The following is a 20143-nucleotide window of genomic DNA, read 5'->3' on the forward strand; positions in this document are numbered from 1 at the left end:
ATGAAACTAAATAAATAATTCTCAAATATAATTTTTAAATATATAAATAATAAATATTAAAATACGGTTAATACATTAATAATAATAATCCTATGATATACTATTAGTATTATGATCTAGATAATTTTTACAATAAAATAAAAATTAATGAACACATTATTTGATATATAGTAAAAAATTTTTGAGTAATAACAAATTTAATTTTTTTTCTCTCTTTAAACTAAGTTAATAATTCTAGGTTTAATTACTCTGTTGGTCCCTATAGTTTCGCGAAATTTTCAATTAGGTCCCTATACTTTTTTTCCTTTTAATTGAGTCCTTGCACAAAATTTTTTTTAATTGGGTCCCTACACTTTTTTTTTCCTTTTATTTAGGTCCCTATACCAATTCTCTTTTTTTAGTTGGGTCCCTATAAAATTAAGCCAATTACTACTAAGAGGGACTTAATTGAAAAAAAAAATTAGTGCAGGGACCCAATTAAAAAGAAAAAAATTATAAGGACCTAATTGAAAATTTCACGAAACGATAGGGACTAACACAGTAATTAAACCATAATTCTATTTGTATCATCAATAATATTATTAATCTATTAATAATACATATTCTCATAAGGTTATAAATTGATGAAAATTTATCAATATAAGAATAATGTGGATTAACTAAAATTTTATGTATACTAAAATTTAATTAAATTTACATATATTTTACTCAAAATATTATTGATACTTTGAGTTTGTTGAGTTTATAAATGGTCTCTATAATATATATATATATATATATATATTAGTTCAAAGATATCAAATAGAATTATTAATTTAGTTTAAAGAGATAAAAAAATTAAATTTGTTATTACTAAAAAAAATTTTACTATATATCAAATAATGTGTTCATTAATTTTTATTTTATGGTAAAAAGTATCTAGATCATAATACTAATAATATATCATAGGGTTATTATTATTAATGTATTAACCAAATTTTAATATTTATTATTTATATATATTTAAAAATTATATTTAAAAATTATTTATTTAGTTTCTTAATAAATGATATTTTTAAATTTGAATAATTTTTTAATTAGTTTGTATTTATTATACCATATATTCAATAATTTATTGAAAAAAGAATATTAATATAATGAATAAAAAAATATTATTTAAAAAATAGAGAGAAATAAACCCTTAACTAATTTGAATTTAGAGACAATTAGACCCCGTCCATTTCTAAACCTGATACGGCAGCGTTCAGAGTTGATGAAAAAACATCCACAAAAACCACATTGTGTTACAAAAGTAAAGAACAGAGACCAAAATAAATCATTTTTATTTTCAAGAGTCGCATTATCATTCTAAAAAGGTGAAGTCTACCATACCCTCCTTAAAATAAAGGGTAAATTACCCCTCGTGACATATACAATGATTATCAATGATTATCGGTAAATTATCCTTCCATTAGAACTTCAAGATTCACGTTATCTTCTCTTTTCTTTTCAATTGACGCTATGTTTCTCTTAAAATTTGATAACAATATTTCATTTTTAAAAATCTTTACACATAGTACCGAAAACATTGCCTGACAAGACAGATTTTCCTACTGAAGTAGAATTGAGGGATGAAGTAGCGTTTACAAGATTATTACTATTTGGACCATTGTCGCTACCGCCCTGAGTGAGTCCACCTGGGGGACTCAGAACAGTTCGATAAATTGTGGTCACGATGAGAGTAGCAACTACCATGACAGCGTTGCGTTGATGTTACCTTATTTGCATTCTATTGCGATCCATTAGTATAAAAACAAGTGACCGAAGTGAATTAAATTTTAGTTTGTCTTCACGGTTGGAATCATCATCAACTGATGCACCACGTTTTGCTTTCACTTTAAATAATGTTTCTGTAATCGTTGGCAAATCATGAACTTCAGCTAAGTCTAATGCTGTTTGATTCTTCAAATTCTTGACATAGTGGTAAATTCTGGTGGAAAGGTAATTTATTGATAATCACTGTATATATCGGGTAATTTATCCTTTATTTTAAAGAGAATAGGGTAAAATTCACCTTCTAAAAAATAGTCAAAAGACCAAATTAATAGTTCACTCAATATATAACCTTCAATTACATATCATAATATGTTAATGTTCTAAACTAAGATTAGAATTAAAAACAACATTTTCTCCTAAAGCTAAATTGTACTACAACCCTATCTCTTGAATAACACACCAAAAATATAAGAACATCAAATAAATAACTCTTTAATTAAATTGCTAAGAACAAAAACATATAAAAAATGGAGAATAAAAGCCATAGTTGAACTGGGAAATTAAATGCCATTGAAGAAGCCTGGCCTGTAACAGAGTACGTAAATGGCTGATCTGGAGCATCAGGAACAACACTATCAATAGGTACACTAGAAGCATCATCATTAAAATCCTGCAAAATTAAATAATTTTTAATTGTGTTATTCTTTGAATAAAATCTTATTTAAAAGTACACAATCATGTATTAAAGGGTATAGACTAAAGAAGACAATTTATTCAATTATTTCTCTCACGTTTAATAAAAATAGACAAATCATCAATCATTATGATCAAAATACACCTAAACTTATAAAAATACTTATATATTATCCATTAAAAAGTTTTTTATATCAGCCGTAAAAATTAAATTCACATTATTTTGGAGAGAATGATATTAATTTTTGTCAATTGTGTAAATTATTTTTGGATTTTGTCACATGTTATTTAATGTATATGTTAGTAATTACAGCCATAATGATGGAATAAAGAAAGATGTACAACCATATTTTTTAGACTTTTAGATTTGCTATATAATTTTAGACAAACTCACTCTACCCAATAAGTTAAGATAAGATTATGTTTAGCATAACAGCACAAATATTTACAAATCATCTACTCAATTCTCATAAATATTTTGCACTCATATTAAATTAGAGAACAATATAACAACATGCAACAGTTAAACTCAATAACATATTTCTCTAAAATATCAGTTAAGTAACATCGAACATCTTGGAATTATACGTAAAGAATTTAAAATAAAAACTTGAAAAGTTTAAACGATTAAGACAAGTGGTTGATTTTGAATCATATATAAACAATGGATAATGACACCCTTAATTTAAGAGACATCCTTAATTTTATGGTTACTAAAAAAATTATTTTTAGTGGCTATTTATTTATTTTTAGCGATAATAAAAATAATCGCTAATATATTTATCGGCAATTAGCTATTAACCGTTTTATACTTTGTCGTTAAAAGATTTTAGTAGCAATTATATAATTGCTAGTAAAGACCTTTTTAATAGCCGCAAAAATTATATAATTGTCATTATAATGTATAATAATAACAACAAAAACATAAATTAAATAAGATATATAGTAGCTATCGTGTTATTACCGTTAAAAAATTACCAACTGATTTTTGTTGTAGTATATGACGGTATTGTAAAAATTTCGGTATAGAGAAACAACTAAAATTAAGTTTTAAAAAAGGTAAAAGAATAACAAACATCTAAAATGATTAATATTAAAAAGCAGAAAAGTGTGCTTCAATGCATCTGCTTCAGTATGTGTTTCACTACTCACCCGAGGAGGTGCTCTAACCTTACATCTTTGGGCCATTGCTGTTACCAATAGTAAAAAGAATACCACTACAACACTAATGCTCTTTGCAAATGCCATGGATTTGTGTCTATCAAAGAATATAATAAATCTAGCTATCTAGAACAATTGGATGTGGGGTTTTGATTGAAAATAATCGACTAGTCTCATGTATATATACTATAATGTAATCCATATATTAATTATAAAATATGGTAAAATATAACATAATAGTAACTTTTTTTTAGTTATTGAATTCTGTTAAACTTTAACGTGATTGCCATATTGAATGTATAATCACATAGCATGATTGAAAATGGTTATTATGGTTATTTTGGTGTAGATTGATTTAGATTGGCTATTTATTCTTTTCTTATGTCTTTGCATGCTTATGTCTCAGCTAAAATTATGAGAAAATTAGTGTCAAAGAATCATCAAGAGATTTTAATTAACAGAAAAGACCAATCATATCAAAATTATTAAAAAAATTAAATAAATATTATATTAAAAAATCAATAAATAATATTTAAAATAATAAAATTATCTTATTATTTTTTCTCCTCTTCTTATTCTTTATTCCGTATTTTCTCCTCCTTTATCATCTCTATTATTACTGTACTTTTTTTTTTCGACATATCTTCTTAATTTTTGTCAACTTCATCTTCTTGTATACAGATATTTTTGTCACATTTAGGTGACTATGTTTTGCCTTTGTCACTGCTGGGACTCTTGCGATGAGTTCCTCTCCATCTCTGAATTCTCCATAATCCATTTTTTTAGGTGTACTATGCAATTTTTGTCAAAATTACTAACTTTTTTTTTATGTATGTCTTGGGATTTAATGGATTATATGCTTTTTCATTTATTTGATATGAATGGAGGTACCTAAATTTATTTGTTTGTCCATGATGAATAAAGAGAATATCACCAAAGACCTCTATTTTAATTTTATTTTACTATTTAAAAAATAAGTAATTTGTTTTGTTGAGTACATTACCTGTTTGCCTTTGGTTACAAATTGAAATAGACACTTAACTCAAGCCAAAGCAAAATTTAGCTAGTGTTTCGAAAAATCCCTTATATCTTGTGTTAAGTTAGGAGAATTTAAAATTTTCAATGTGTTCTGTATTTTGCTTTTCTTTGTATCAATAATCTCTTACTTCAATTAGAAAAAAGTGTCTTACTCATGAAGTTTATATAGTTTTGTACTTTGTCTTATATGTATAGTAGATTATAACTTCATAGTTTGGTTTTTAAAATTCAGAAAATGAAAAATCTTTTAACATAAAAAAATTTTCAAATTGCTTTATGCAGTCTAATGGATATTCCTATGCACTAGATAATTATGGCTGCTTCAATTGTAATTCAAGTTTATTTTATGTTTCAAAGATTATTTTTATTTACATATTATTGAATGATCAATTATAGTATATGCTTCTATTATTAGCCTAATTATTTTATTTTTGAGTTTAATAGAATCCTATTATGCTCATCATCAAATAACTCTTCACACTTATCTATGAATTGTTTTATTTTCATCTTAATTATCTTTGTCTATAATACCTAGCTGTTATGTTAATAAGTTAGAAAATTCTTGGATATTCTAAACCAAAATTTAAGCTCAGCCATTTGTAAAACATGCTATGAGCAAAATATGCTAACTACAAAACTAGTTCAGAGATTTAAAGCAACACTCTTGGTCTTAAATGTAAAGAGTTGGTAGTCATAATTTGAAGGGGTTAAGTTCGATTTTAGTCCCTAACGTAGGGGTTAAAAATTTGTTTCGTCCCCAACTTTTTTTTTTGCTACAAAATGGTCCCCAAAGTTTTATTTTGTTTTAAAATCGTCCGATGGACGAAAATACTCCTCCCTCCCCTCTTCTTCCTCAACACCCATCTTCTTCCTCAACATTAACCAGAAACCAGAAGCAGATGCACAAACCCAGAAGAACAACAATGGATCTAAGCAGCATCAAAATTCCAAATTCAAGCCAAATCAGAACTCAGAACTCAGAAAAATCATCATCATCAAAACTCAGAACTCAGAAAAAATCATCATCTGAACTCAAACAAACAACAATAAAAACAGCAAGAAATAGAAGAACAACAATAATAGAAGAACAAAAATCCAGAACTCAAAATCATCGTCATCTTCAAAACTCAGAACCCAAAATCAGAAAAACGAAAACCCATAATTTAGAACTCAATGGATAATGGAATCAAAAGAACAACAACAACACAGAAACCAGATTGATAATCATAAGCATGCAGAAGCAGCAGAACCAGAAGAAATCATAAGAAACCAGAAACCGGTGAGAAGCAGCGACCCCGGCGACCGAGCGAAGAGCGGTGGCGTCCGTGAAGACCGGTGGCGGCAGCGAGGACCCTTCCCCTTCCCCCTCTTCTTCCCGAAACCCCCTCTCTTCTCCCTTCGCGTTCCCTTCCCCCTTTTCCCGAGGAGCAGAGCGGCGGCGGCAGCGAAGAGCGGCGGCGGAGCGAAGAGCGGCGGCGGAGCGAAGAGCGACGGCGGTAATGAAGACCAGTGGCAGCAGCGAGGAGGAGGAGGAGGAGGAGGAGGAGGAGGAGGAGGAGGTGGTGGTGGTGGTGCGGTGGTGCGATGCGGTGCCGGAGGGCGGCAAGGCGGCGGGCAGCGGTGCGGTGGTGCGGCGGTCCCCCTTCCCTCCCCATCCCCCTCCCCCTCCCCCCTTTTTCTCGCGCCCCCTGCTTTCTTTCTCTCCCCACCCCCTCATCGTATCCCTTTCTTTCTTCTTTTATTTATTTATTTTATATTTATTTTATTTTATAATTTTTTTAATGAGGGGTAATTTGGTAATAAAAAAATAAAATTGGTAAAAAGTACGATTTTAAAACAAACTGAAATTTAGGGATCATTTTGTAGCAAAAAAAAAGTTAGGAACGATTCCGATTTTCGACCCCTACATTAGGGACCAAAATTGAACTTAACCCTAATTTAAAGTTAACTACTTAATGAGAAATGCTAATAAACTTTAGTAGTAAGTAGTATTTTCTGTAACTTTAGTAAAACTCTAAATTTTAATTGTTGCAAATATTTTATTAATAACATTATATTTATTTTTTTAAAATTATGCAAATCTGTATACATTGTCAAGATATGCCAACATTATGTTTTTTGTAGTGAACTCCAAAATTTTTCAGGTAGCTGAATCTGAGCAAGGTGATGTCAAACTAAAAAGAGATGATATTAAACATGAAAAATTTGAACTAAGATTTACTCAACTCAACATCAACTTCTCTCGAATAAATTTAGTGTACTAACATCATCTATTTGTATAGAAGTATAAGGAATAGTAGTATAAAAATTTCAGAGTTGTTTAACTTTAGATAATACACAATTATTCATTAAATCTTTGACTTGTAATGAAATTATATCAATTAAAAATTTTATAGAAAGTATTTTATTTTTAAATTCTTTTGTTTTGTTTTATTAATTTTTATTTTTGAATTACACAATTTTAATTCAAAATTAGAAAAACATTAAACAAATGTTTACGATAAACCAATAATTATTGTTAATTACATACAAGAATCAAGAGAAGTAATTTTTTACGAAAGATAAACAAATAAAAAAAACACAAATAAAAAGACTTACTAATAATAGTGAATTGAAGATTAAAAAATTTATTAACAATAAATTATTGTGATAAATAAAGATGTATAAATAAAAATTTAAATATAATAAAAAATAAAAAAATATATTTATAAAAAAAGAAATAAAAAATTATTAAAAATATATTTATCTCTTTAAAAATAATTTGATCCTTTTATTTAAATATTATAAAAATTATTTTTTTAATAATTTTTATATTAACGATCCTCTTTAATAATTAAATCTGCTCCTGATTCTTTATAATAATATTTTCTAAAATTATAGTATATTCTTACCAAATCTATATATGCCGCTACGTTTAATTTTATAGTAGATAGCAATATAGTTTAAAAAAAAGTCTCTATCTATATTTTTGGTGAACAAAGTCTTCTATATCTGATCTATATTACTAATAAAATAGATTATTTTATAGGGAAATTTATATTTGATGGAGCCAGATGTATTTTTAATTTTATATATTTAGAAAATCTTTCTATTTATGAAAAATTAAAATTCTGCCAAAAAATTATTTTAAAAATAATTTATTTATTATCAACACTGATAAGTATTTTGGTTATATGAGCTGTGATGATGATGGTAATGTTACTGATGTCAGTGGTGTTTCTGCTTGACTGATGAAGTACCTGCCCCAGATGTTGTTGCCCTACTGCGGCCTCAGCGTTAGGTGAATGGCAGATCGTTGAACCAGTCGCCATGTGGAATAATCTTTTTGCTATCGGCGAGTGTCGGTCTCTCATCTACATCTTTCCAAACTACTTCAGCTCTCAGACCTAGCTAAATAATCAGACATGAGAATCCTAGGTTGCCGATGTGATGCGTCCGGCCCATGTATTTTCTAATGAGCCTTAGAAGGTACAGTTGTTTACCCTCCAACTCCAAGACGCACCAGATTAGTATTGCCATGTCTACGGTAAAATCTGTCTCATGAGTACTTGGCATCACGTAATTGGATAGGATCTTATGCCATAACCAAGCCTCAATAGTAAGACACTTGATGGCGATGGCTCTCGGGATCGGTTTCTAAGTACCATATATCCACTAGCTGTCTGGATGTGCAATCACTCTCAGGACTGCATCCCAGTCAAAGTCCATAGTGAGTCGGTCCTCATATGCCTTCTGAAATTCATCCTTCTTAGTAGCTCGAGACGGGAAATAGAGGACATCTTCAATGACCTCTTCTGTAACCAAGATCTGCTTACTGCGAAGGAGAACTGCGTCAAGGATTGCTCTGTAATAGTTGTAGTAAAACTCATGGATCCATGACGCATTCACTCCTATCAATTCCCGATCTAAGAATATCCATCCCTGCTGATTGATCCGATACTCAGTAAACCTTTGTATATCAGCAGAGATCTGGAGCTTCTTCTCGACATGGAAGCTGCTCCTCTAAAAATCTGGGAAATTCAGCTACGAGTAAAGGTTGGTGAACTTACATGGTTTAGTGGGAGGTGTGCTCTAATTAATTCTGTCCCTCTCACTGATCTGTCTCTCAGAGAGTGGCTTATCCGCTATTTTAGCAGTCTGTTGAGTTCTCTTCCTCGTACTTGGGCCAGTGGCCTTTTCTTTATCCTTTTCTTTTTTATCTGTCATCCTAAAAAAGAGCAGAGAAAATAGGTATATAAAATGTATTCTAAAGGCATACTAAGCAGAATTATATGAGCAAGCAAGAATAAGACAAAAAATGATGTCAATAATCAAGCAGATGTGAAGTAAAAGGAGAAAACAGAATTGATTGAAAGTGGAAGTGAAATTACAAAGTAAAATCAAGTAGAAATCACTCTCCAATCAATCAAAGTCAATTAAATTTTGTTAACTTGTCTATTTAACAAAAAGAAAGTAAGAAAACATTGTTGCTATGCATTTAGAGAAAGAAAAGAATTAGTTGAAAAGAAAAGTTAGCGGTTACGTACATAGCAAACATGGTCCTAAACTCGGAAATATTTTCAAAAAATGCAAAACAGGCAAGCTCACATTCAACTTCACAGAATATGCTTTATTCTAAAATGACTGGTTTAAAGGTATGTGTGTGCATATATTCAACAAATAAGGTTCACATCTCATTAGGCATAAGCTTAAGCAGTTGGTGATGAAATAAGCAAAAATAATGTTGAACAAAGCAAGTATAGATATTTAAACACCAAAATGCTTTCCAATACTAAATTCATAAGCTTGGTGTCAAAAGGGTGAATTTCATGCCTAAGATAACTCAAACCAAGTAAATGCATAAAGAAAATAAAGTGGTTGAGTTACATAAGACATGGATCTATCAAACTTGCAAAATTTGGTAAGGGAAACTTCAACCAATTTTTGGTCAATTAAAAACCAATTCGACTCTCTTTCAATACATAAAAGTAAATCAAAATGGAAACAAGCATTGAAGTCAAGGTGTGGACTAAAATTGTTCAGTGAAAAGCTCTTTGAGGTAATTTTTTTAAAACCACATGGTATGCAAGGTCTTCTTGATACAGAAAACCGTCAATAAAAACCTTATTGTACCAAATTCGGCAATGTAACATGCGCAACAACATTCAGGCAGCATAACAGCAGAATAGGAATCAAATGAGCTTAGTAATTGGTCAATTGAGTTTAGCACATTTTCATGAAAATGTTCAACATGATGTCAAACAATTTCAACATAATACATCAGCTCAATTGACATTAATTACGAAAAATGAACCATGAAAGACATAAGCCAATTCAGCAGCATAAATCAACCAAAATCAACAAGTAACCCATATGGTTCAACAATTTAACATAGCATTTTACTCAATCAACCATTTTCCAAATGAATTTAGCAATTCCATACTTAATTCATGGGAATTCAAACAATTATATGAAATTGAGTAAAGCACAAAGTTCAACATAATCAGCAAAGGAACGATGAAACCATCAATCATTCAAGCAAATAGCAAAAAAAATTCCAAACCAAACACAATCATAGTAACAAAATAAACAGACATAAATCCACTACATACTACGTTCAACCTACCTAACAACCTAGAAATCCACTAAAACATACAATCTAACTAATTCTAATCTAACAAAACTAACTAACAATTAAACTAACAGAATTTAAAAAGGTAATGGTAAAAACCTGAAAATGCAGAAAACTGAACAAAGGAAAGGGAAAAAAAAAATTTGGGTGGTGCAGCAACAATGGTGGCTGACCAATGGAGGCGATGCTGGTGGCAATGAGCTTGCTAGAAGATATGGAAATAGGGGGCTTGGCTTGTTCACATAGAAGAAGAAGAAAGAGAGATGGAAGAAAGGGAGAGAAAGGTGGTGACGGCGGTGTGCACTATTGGTTGCCGGCGGTGCTGGTCGGAAATGGAGGTTGGGTGATGGTGGTATGGTGGTTGGGAGAGAATTGGGAAGACAAAGAAGAAGATGGAAGAGGGTTATGTTATGCGTGTGCGAATTGGGAACTCGCACAAAAGGGGTGGCATTTTGAATTCATGCGTACGCATCTCCTATGCCTACGCATGACTAGGGCAAAATGAAGGTTGTGCGTACGCATGTATCATGTGTATGCATGACTTGATAATGGTGCGTTCGCGAGAAGATATACGCAACGCGGGCCATTGCCACTGCCCCCTTATGTCGTGTATGCGAGAAATCGTTGTGCACATGACTTTGTCAAAAATTTGGTGTCTGCACATACGCGTTAGGCATGCATACGCACGGGCTTATTTTTTCAAAACTTTTTTCACTTTTTTACCAGACCAAGCATCTCAAATACCCAACTAAGATGTCAAAGCAATATCAAATCTTATTAAACAAGCTAAACTACCAATTAAACTAAACAAACCTAACTAAAAATGGAAATTCAACTTATTCTCCAATATATACAAAAGAGATAATGGAAAGAATTTACCATGGTGGGGTGTCTCCCACCTAATACTTTTAGTTAAAGTCCTTCAGTTGGACATTTTGGTGAGCTCTTTTCATGTTGGCTTATACTTGAACTCATCCTAAAACTTCCACTAATGCTTGGTCTTCAAGTGATTGCTAGAATTTTCAATCAAGTGCATCAAACCTTGATGAAGTTCTACACAAGTCAAGAGCTCCCAAAATTGATGATCACGTTGTATGCCGAGATCCTAAACCTTGTTCTTACACCTGTTTTTTAGTTAATTCTCTTGATTCTAACTGGGTGTCAAGCACTCAGAACTCTCGCTTAAGCACCCAAACATCCCCCAAAATCCACTCGATTGAGCATTACACCAACCATGGAAACCAAGCTTCGAAGATTTAACCTTAATGAACCAAGAATGATGTTTCAAACCACTAACCATCTCTCTTTTTCTCTTGAATTCACAAAGAGCTCTAAGCTGACCATCCGTTTCAAGCAAACCATATTCAAGTAGGATAGTAAAGCTTAAGGATAAGAGTTTTACCCACTTAAAATAAATGAATGGATAGTGACCTAGAAAGAGAGGTCTCCAATGGTCTAGACAAAGCAATTTCTCTTGACAAGATTCCTCATGTTCAGCTTCTTCCTCACCAACTTCTTCTAACTCTTCCTTATCACTCAAGTCATATCTCGACGGTTGCGTAAGATCCACGCTAACATCCATTTCAAATTCAACGGAAGAAGGTTCAAAGAACTCCATGAAACTGTTAGCTGGTGTGAGATCATCTTCAACAATGGAACTTGTCTTTTGCTCAACTTCTCTTATCTCTTCAACCAATTCTTTTGGTTCAATTATCTCAACTCCTTCCTCTTGTTGTGATTCATGCTTCAACTCCTCTTCTTTCCCTTGAGGTTCCAAGCTCTCCTTCTCACTATATTCTTCAATTGATTCTCCATATTCATCAACGGTAATGCCTTGATTGCATGAGTGTAGTAGGACTAAGCGGTTCACTACTTCAGCTAAGGTATCCACGAATTTTTCTTTCATCTTTTGGAATTCTTCTTGCTCTTGGAGAAAAGCTCAAAGCTCTTGTTGTTCTTGAATCAAGGGTTGGAGAACTTCGTATTGAGGTGAAAAAGAGGGTTCATTGTTTGGGAGAAAGGTGTCACATTTGGAAGGTAGTTCATATTAGTAAAGGTATTGAGGTAGTGTATATGAAATTGGTGGTTCTTAAAAGTATTGGTGTTGAAATGGTGGTGATTCTAAATATGGGTTGTATGGCTCATATGGTTGTTCTTGAGGTGCATATGGTTGGTGATATGGTGGTGGATATAGATTAGGATCATATGGCGGTGTTTGGTGATAAGATGTGACTTGTGAGTAAGGTGGTTAAGAATAATGTTAAGGAGGTAGTTTATAGGTATATGGTGGTTGAGGTTGATAACCACAAGATGATCCACCGTATCCATTGGATTGGTATGCATTACAGGGCAGATTGCATTCATAATGGAGCTGAGGTTGTTGCCATGAAGATTGTCTATAAGTATGTGACTCCTCTCTCAATTGATTTCCCGATCCATAATGCGATCTATCATTGAAGCACCTATTTTCTGCAACATAATTACAACCAAACTCATAGCCAAAATGGTGAGAATTCATAATGAAAAGAGAAAATAAAAACAAAAGCTAATAAGAAACAAAGAAAAACAAATTGCTAAAACTAGCAAAAGCAAGCAAACAATAAAAAACGATCTATTCACAATATTCACATATGAATAATAACCAATAACAAGCACACATTGCAACTCTCCAGTAATGGCACCAAAAACTTGACATGGACCAATCACCAGTTCGGAATTTTCACAAGTTATAAAACTCAAATCTCGTTACAAGCATAGTTCCAAACCAACAAATGATCCTTATCAGAGTTTAATTTTTGTTTGTCACAAATGTAAACCAATAAAAATCGAGAGTATTAGATCTTAGGTCATCTCTCAAAGGAGTTGCAGTAAGGTGTGTGTATTATCAGTTATAAGAATAAGGGGTTTGAAAGCAAAAAGGCAAGAAATTAAATGATAAGAAGGTAAAGCTAATAAATGCTAAAAAGACATCTTGGCTAGGATTGAAAATCAAGATTTTCTATCCTTGTCATTAATCATAATATAACAATTATCAAGAGTAATTCTACTTGGTCATCTCTAACATCGAGAGAAGGTCAAATAGGCATAGTTAACCCTAATCCATAAGTCCTCATCAATTTAATAATTGAATTAGCAAACGATTAGAGTCAATGGAGACAAGATTAACTAACTACTCTAGATTACCAATCCAAATTGGACATAAAATGACTGAAGATCACCTAATTTCTCAATTACAAGCCAAGAATGCAAAAATCTACTCTAAAGTTAAACCAATTATTTTATCAAACACTTGGAAGGAAAAAAAGAAAAGCATATTAAATTGCAATAATAATAAAATCTAAAGCTACCAAATTCGAGAAACTAATAACAATAACTCAAACAAGCATCAAGAAAAAATAAAACATCAATTGCATTAAAAGAAATTGGAAAATGACAATTGTTCATAAACTAAAAAGTAGCAAAATAGAGAAATTAACAAGAGAAACTAGAAAAATTAAGATACTAGAACAAGAAACTATAAACAGAATTAAACTAAAACAAGAATTAAAACCTAAATCTAAAGAGAAATTAACCTAAGAACCTTAAATTCTAGAGAGAAGAGGGAGCTTATCTCTCTAGAAATCTAACCTAAAACATGCTCTAAACTATTCTAACTTCTCTCCCCTTGATCCTTTTTGAATTCAATATCAAATACTTCAGAAATGAGTTGGATTAGGCCCAAGAAAGTTCTGAAATCGTGACCCACATGTTTACTTAAGTAAATCATGTGCTGATAGTCATGTGTACGCATCTACCATGCATATGCGCAACTTGAGATTCATGCGTACGCGTAAGTTGAAATTCATGCGTACACATGGCCATAAGGAACTCCAATCTTCATTTCTTCATGGATTCTCTATTTTTGCATGCTTTTTCTTCACTTCTTCAAGCCATCATTGCCTTCTAAACCTGAAATCACTTAACAAATACATCAAGGTATCAAATGGAATTAAAGTAAATTAAATTTAGCAATTTAAAAGCCTAAAAATTATGTTTTTAATCATTAAGCACAATTAGGAGAAATTCACAAAACTATTCTATTTCCATGAATAAACGTGAAAAAAGTCAACGAATTCTACTAATTTAAAGCAGATAAATACCATAAAATATGAATTTATCAACCTCCCCACACTTTAAAAATAGCAGGTTCTTATGCTAAACATCAAGAAAGATAAGATCAAAGGGTGTTCAAAATTTATTGAAAGAAAACTATCTATATCTATTCTATCTATCTACCTATATGTATCTATCTACTTGGTCAAAACAAATCAATTTCCAAGAAAACATATAAACAATCAAGGGCTTAACCAAGATATCATTCAATTCAATTCCCATGAATCAATTTGAGTTCTTAAAGGAGCATAATAACTTGCAAGATAAGAGATAATAACAGGTGAAAACATAAAATTGAGCAATCGAACCCCTCACTAGATGTGATGCTCTCTAATCACTCAAGTGTATAGGGTTGATTCACTCAATTCTCTTCTAATCTTGCTTTCTAAGACTTGTTTCTCATCTAACAATCAACAATTATTCAACGTATACATACAAGTATCATGAGGACATTTCAAGGGTTATAATGGGGCTAGAGTCAAGGTAAGGATGTATATGGTTAAGTGAGCTAGAATTTGAATATTTAATTAACTTAAACTCTTACCTAATCATATAACAACCTATAGAATTCTAATGCAAACCCAACTACCCATTATTCACTTTTTTTTTCCACACACTCATGCATGGGATTCTCCCAAATAGTGGAGTGCGGGATTCTCCCAAAGGCGCGATAGCTGAAGGAATGAACAGGCGGTAACAAAAGCTTGTACTATGACTATTATAGAGGATACAAACATAAGATTTAGGACTGCTTTGATCTAAAATACGCCCTTCAACAAGTCATCCGAAATGGCAAGCTCCCTATGATTACCGAAATTATCCAAGAATCCAGAAAAGCCGAAATAGAAAGATCACCGGAACGGAAAGGCCACAATCTTAGGATGGTGAGGCAAGTACACCAGGAAAGCCCAAAAACCGGCCCAAGCATAATAGTAAATGTGATCACAGGGAAAGACGTGCCAGAAAAATCCAAATCGGCACTGAAAAAGGACCTCAGGGTGCTAGCCGTGAAAAACGAAACACTAACCTCTTTGCTCCCAGCAGCAATCACATTCTCCCTCGATGACTACCAACACGGCACCTCAGTGAAGGACGCCCCATTTGTCATCTCAGAAAGAGTCGAAACTGGAGCGGTAAAACGGATACTAGTAGACACGGGGGCCGACTCCAACATCCTTTTTAGAGGTGCCTTCGACAAGCTAGGCCTCTGAAACAAGAATCTGCAAAGTCACCGCAACGGAGTAACTGGGATCGGAGATAACTTTCTCAAACCAGACAGATCCATCGTCCTACTGGTCACCATTGGAGCTGGGTGCCAAAGAAAAACCGTACTCTCCATGTTTGTGGTCCTAAAAGACCCCACAACCTATAACATCCTTCTCGGAAGGAAAATGATTAATGACGTATCCACCATCATATTCACCAAGTTTCTAATCATGAAGTTCTAAGCCGACAATGGTACCATAGGAACGATACACGGGAACCGGAAAGTCGCACTTAAATGCGACAACACCAACCTAACCCTCCGAAAAAGGTATAGAGACACGGCAGGGATCTTCCTTGCCGATCTGGATGCATGACAGGACGATCATCCCAGACCATAACCAGAGAAGGACATGGAAAAACTGCAGATAGGGCAGACCAAAGACGACTTCACATTCGTCAACAAAAATCTACCCTTTAATCTAAAAAGCGACCTTGTCGAACTCCTGAAGTAAAATAAGGACCTGTTCGCATTCACTCTGGCTGACATGCCGGACATAGGCCCTAACTTAATGTCTCACCGTTTGGCCGTAGATCCCAAATCCAATCCGGTAGCAAAGAGGAGAAGAAAAATTTCTGTCGACTGAACAGTCAAAGTCAGAAAGGCAAGTCAAAAACCTACTCGAAGCAGGCTTCATTCGGAAACTCCCCTACACAACCTAGTTGGACAACGTTGTGCTAGTATAAAAAGCAAAGGTTAAATGGAGAATGTGCGTCGATTACACAGACTTAAACAAGCTTGTCCAAAGGACGCCTATCCCTGCCAAACATTGATAGACTAGTAGACACTGCCTCAGGACACCAATACCTCAACTTCATGGACACCTATTCTAGGTACAACTAGATACCCATGCACTAATCAGACAAGCAGAAAACCGTGTTTGTAACCCTCGACGGTACGTACTTCTACACAGTCATGCCCTTCGGGTTAAAGAACGCCGGGACTGATAGGCAAGAATTATTGTCAGTCTAGAATTTCTCTTATAGAAAAGGATTTCTTCGTTGTAAGTATAGCTCCAAACCAATTAACAATCCTCAAATCAAATTTAAAAGATTGGTTGTCACAAGTACAAACCCCAATGAAATTTTAACCAAAGTATTTAAACCTCGGGTCGTCTCACAAGGAAATGCAATGAAGTGCTCAATTATTGGCTATGAGTGAACAAAGGGGGGGTTGATTTGGTGAAAGGGACAAGAAAATAAATAGCAAGGATAATAAAGCAAAAAATTAATAAAGAGAGACATTCATGGCAAGGATTGAGAATATAGACTTTCTATCCTAGTCATGCAATGATTAATTCATCTTATTTTGTCAACTCAAACTAAGAAGAGGTATAACCATCACTTCCCACGAGAGAACGTCAAATAAGACTAGTTAATCATATCACAATAATAAACAAGAGCTTATCTTATTTAGTCAACTCAAACTAGGAAGAGGTATATATTAACTTCCAACGAGAGAATGTCAAATAAGACTTAACAACTCTAGATCGCCAACATAAGTTGGGTATTCATGACTCAAGATCACCTAATTTCTCTTTCCAAGCCAAGAATGCTAAAAAATCTACTCTAAAGCCCAACCAAGAATTTTGTCAAACACTTGGTGGGTATAAAAGGAAAACATAGTAAAAGTGCAAGAATAGTAAATCTACCAACTACTAATTGCAAAGAAACAACAAAAACAACTCAAATCAACAATAAAAGAACATCAACATCAAATTGCATTAAAGGAGATCCAAATCCAACATGAGCATTCATAAACATAAAAGGAGGCATAAAAGAGAAATTAACAATGCAAACTAAGAGAATTAAGATGTAGGAACAAGGAATCATAAAGAAAAACTAGATGAAAGCAAGGATCAAAACCTAGATCTAGATGCAAATATCCCTAAGAACCCTAATTCTAGAGAGAAGAGGGAGCTTCTCTCTCTAGAAACTAAATTATATGATGCTATCATACAACTAATTGCTCCCCCCCCCCTTTGCTCAATCCTCAATTTTGCATGAAATATCCTCAGAAACGAGTTGGATTTGGGCCTGAGAAGCTCAGAAATTGCCCCCAACGAATTCACTTTAAGTGGGTCACGTGCCTGACGTCACATGTACGCGTGGCTTGCAAATCTCCTTCTCACGCGTATGCGTGGATGACGCGTGTGCGTGGCCCTTAATTCTCCAAATGCTCATTTCTTCATGCATTCTCCACTTTGTATGCTTTTCTCTTCACTCCTTCCATCCAATACTTGCCTTATGAACCTGAGATCACTCAACAAACACATCAAGGCATCGAATGGATTTAAGGTGAATCAAAATTAGCAATTTAAAGGCCTAAAAAATATGTTTTCACTCTTAAGCACAAAATCAGGTAGAATTATAAAACCATGCTATTTCATTGAATAAATGTTGAAAAAGGGTGATAAAATCCCCTAAATTAAGCACAAGATAAACCACAAAATTGGGGTTTATCAGACCTCCCCACACTTAAACCAAGCATGTCCTCATACTTAATGAAGAAAGAAACAAAGGGTATCCACATTTATTCAATGTAAACTACCTATAGACAACTACCTACATGAATGCAACTACTTAGTCAAAACAAATCAATTCTCAAGAATACATGTATAAGTACAAGGGCTAGTGGTATTAACAACCACATGAAACCCACAATTGAATTAACTTATTAGGAAGATTTTATAAACTTGCAAGAAAGATGATCATGGGTAAAAACATGTAATTGAGCAATCGAACCCTCACCGGATGTGTATCCGCTCTAGTCACTCAAGTGTTTAGCGTTGATTCACTCAATTCTCCCCTAATCATGCTTTTCAAGATTTGTTTTTCATCTAACAATCAACAATTATTTTATGCATACATACAAATATCATGAGGACTTCCCATAGGTTGTAATGGGGTTAGGGTCAAAGTAGAGTTGTATTTGGTTAAGTGAGATTTAAATTTGAATCTTTGATCAACCTAAACTTCTCACCTAACCTATGACAACCTATACAATTTAAAGCTAACCTAACTACCCATTCTTCACTTTTTTACACACTCATGCATTCTCTTTAATTCACATTCCATATGCATTAATTTTTATTGAACTTCACTTTGGGGCATTTTGTCCCGTTTTTATTGCCATTCTTTTTCTTTCTTTTCTTTTTCTATATTTTTTTCTTTTTCTTGTTTTTCTCATTTTTTTTCAAACTGAAATAATATAATAACATCAACGCACATGGTTTATACATTTAATGCATGAGTATGTACCCAATTCCCAAAATTTTGACAAAAGTACAAAAGCATTCTTTTATCCCAGTCAATGTTCCCAATTCTCTCAATCTTGAATGATAAACACACTCACTAGCCTAAGCTAATCAAAGATCCAAACAAGGGACATTTATTGTTTTTCGCTTTATGGCTTGTAATGTGCTAAAATTAAGAACAAATGGGTTAAGCATAAGCTCAAAATTGGTTGACAAAAAGGTAAGGCTATTTGGGTAAGTGAGCTATTTGAAACAATGGTCTCAATCATAAAATGCATGTATACACAAAATAATGGACATATAGAATCAAACAAATCAAAGATTACAATCATAGAAAGAGAATAATCACACAAGAAGGAAAATGAGTGGTTATATGATGTAACCACGCAATTAGGCTCAAAACTCACTTGCTTGTGTTCTTAGCTCAAAAATCCTGTTCCACAATATATGTAATTCAAGCAAGTTTTCAAATTTTTTTCTTTTCAATAAATTGGGATGCCCTATAGATAAAATCCTTAGAAAATATCATGATTTTGGCTAAGCTTAATATATACATATGCAAGTTAAGAAAATGTAACTAAAAATACCTAAAAATGAAATGCAAAAGTGTTAGGATTAAAAATTTGTCACCCAAAACGCCGATCGGTCGGACGACCTCCCCATACTTAAAATTTTGCACCGTCTTCAGTGCATCCAAAGATGAGTAAGGGGGTACGGCGACTTTCTGAGTTGCTACCTTCAGCTGGTAGGTCAACCGGTGCTGTGTGTTCTTTTTCTGCTTCCATTTTTGCTTATGACAGATCATCCTGAAAATAGGAAACAGGATATAAGAAGACAAGTGAATGAACAAGCAAGGAAGCATAGATTGTTGGAGTGAGGTAATGATCACTAGAATTAAGTGAGTGAATTAGTGTGACATTAAGGAAAATTGGTGTGTGGGTCCTAAATTGCATACGGTTTAGAATTCACACCCTGGTAATTAAAAGCTATGCCACAGTTATACAGAAGAGGTGTGCACTTCACTCATTCTAGTGTGCTTGAGATACTCTAGAAGACTTGTAGGTTAAGATAACCAAAGAAGTAGTGGAGAAGCATAAAAGCACTCAAGCATTTAATCAGGCCATTGTGAAATTGGATAATGCATGGACATTGGTTGATGTGTAAGTAACCTTAATGAACAAAATGGAATATGAACTTATACATCAATCAGTGA

The sequence above is a fragment of the Arachis ipaensis genome, chromosome B7, assembly GCF_059453495.1.
Source record: "Arachis ipaensis isolate K30076 ecotype BB chromosome B7, ASM5945349v1, whole genome shotgun sequence".
NCBI lineage: Eukaryota > Viridiplantae > Streptophyta > Magnoliopsida > Fabales > Fabaceae > Arachis > Arachis ipaensis.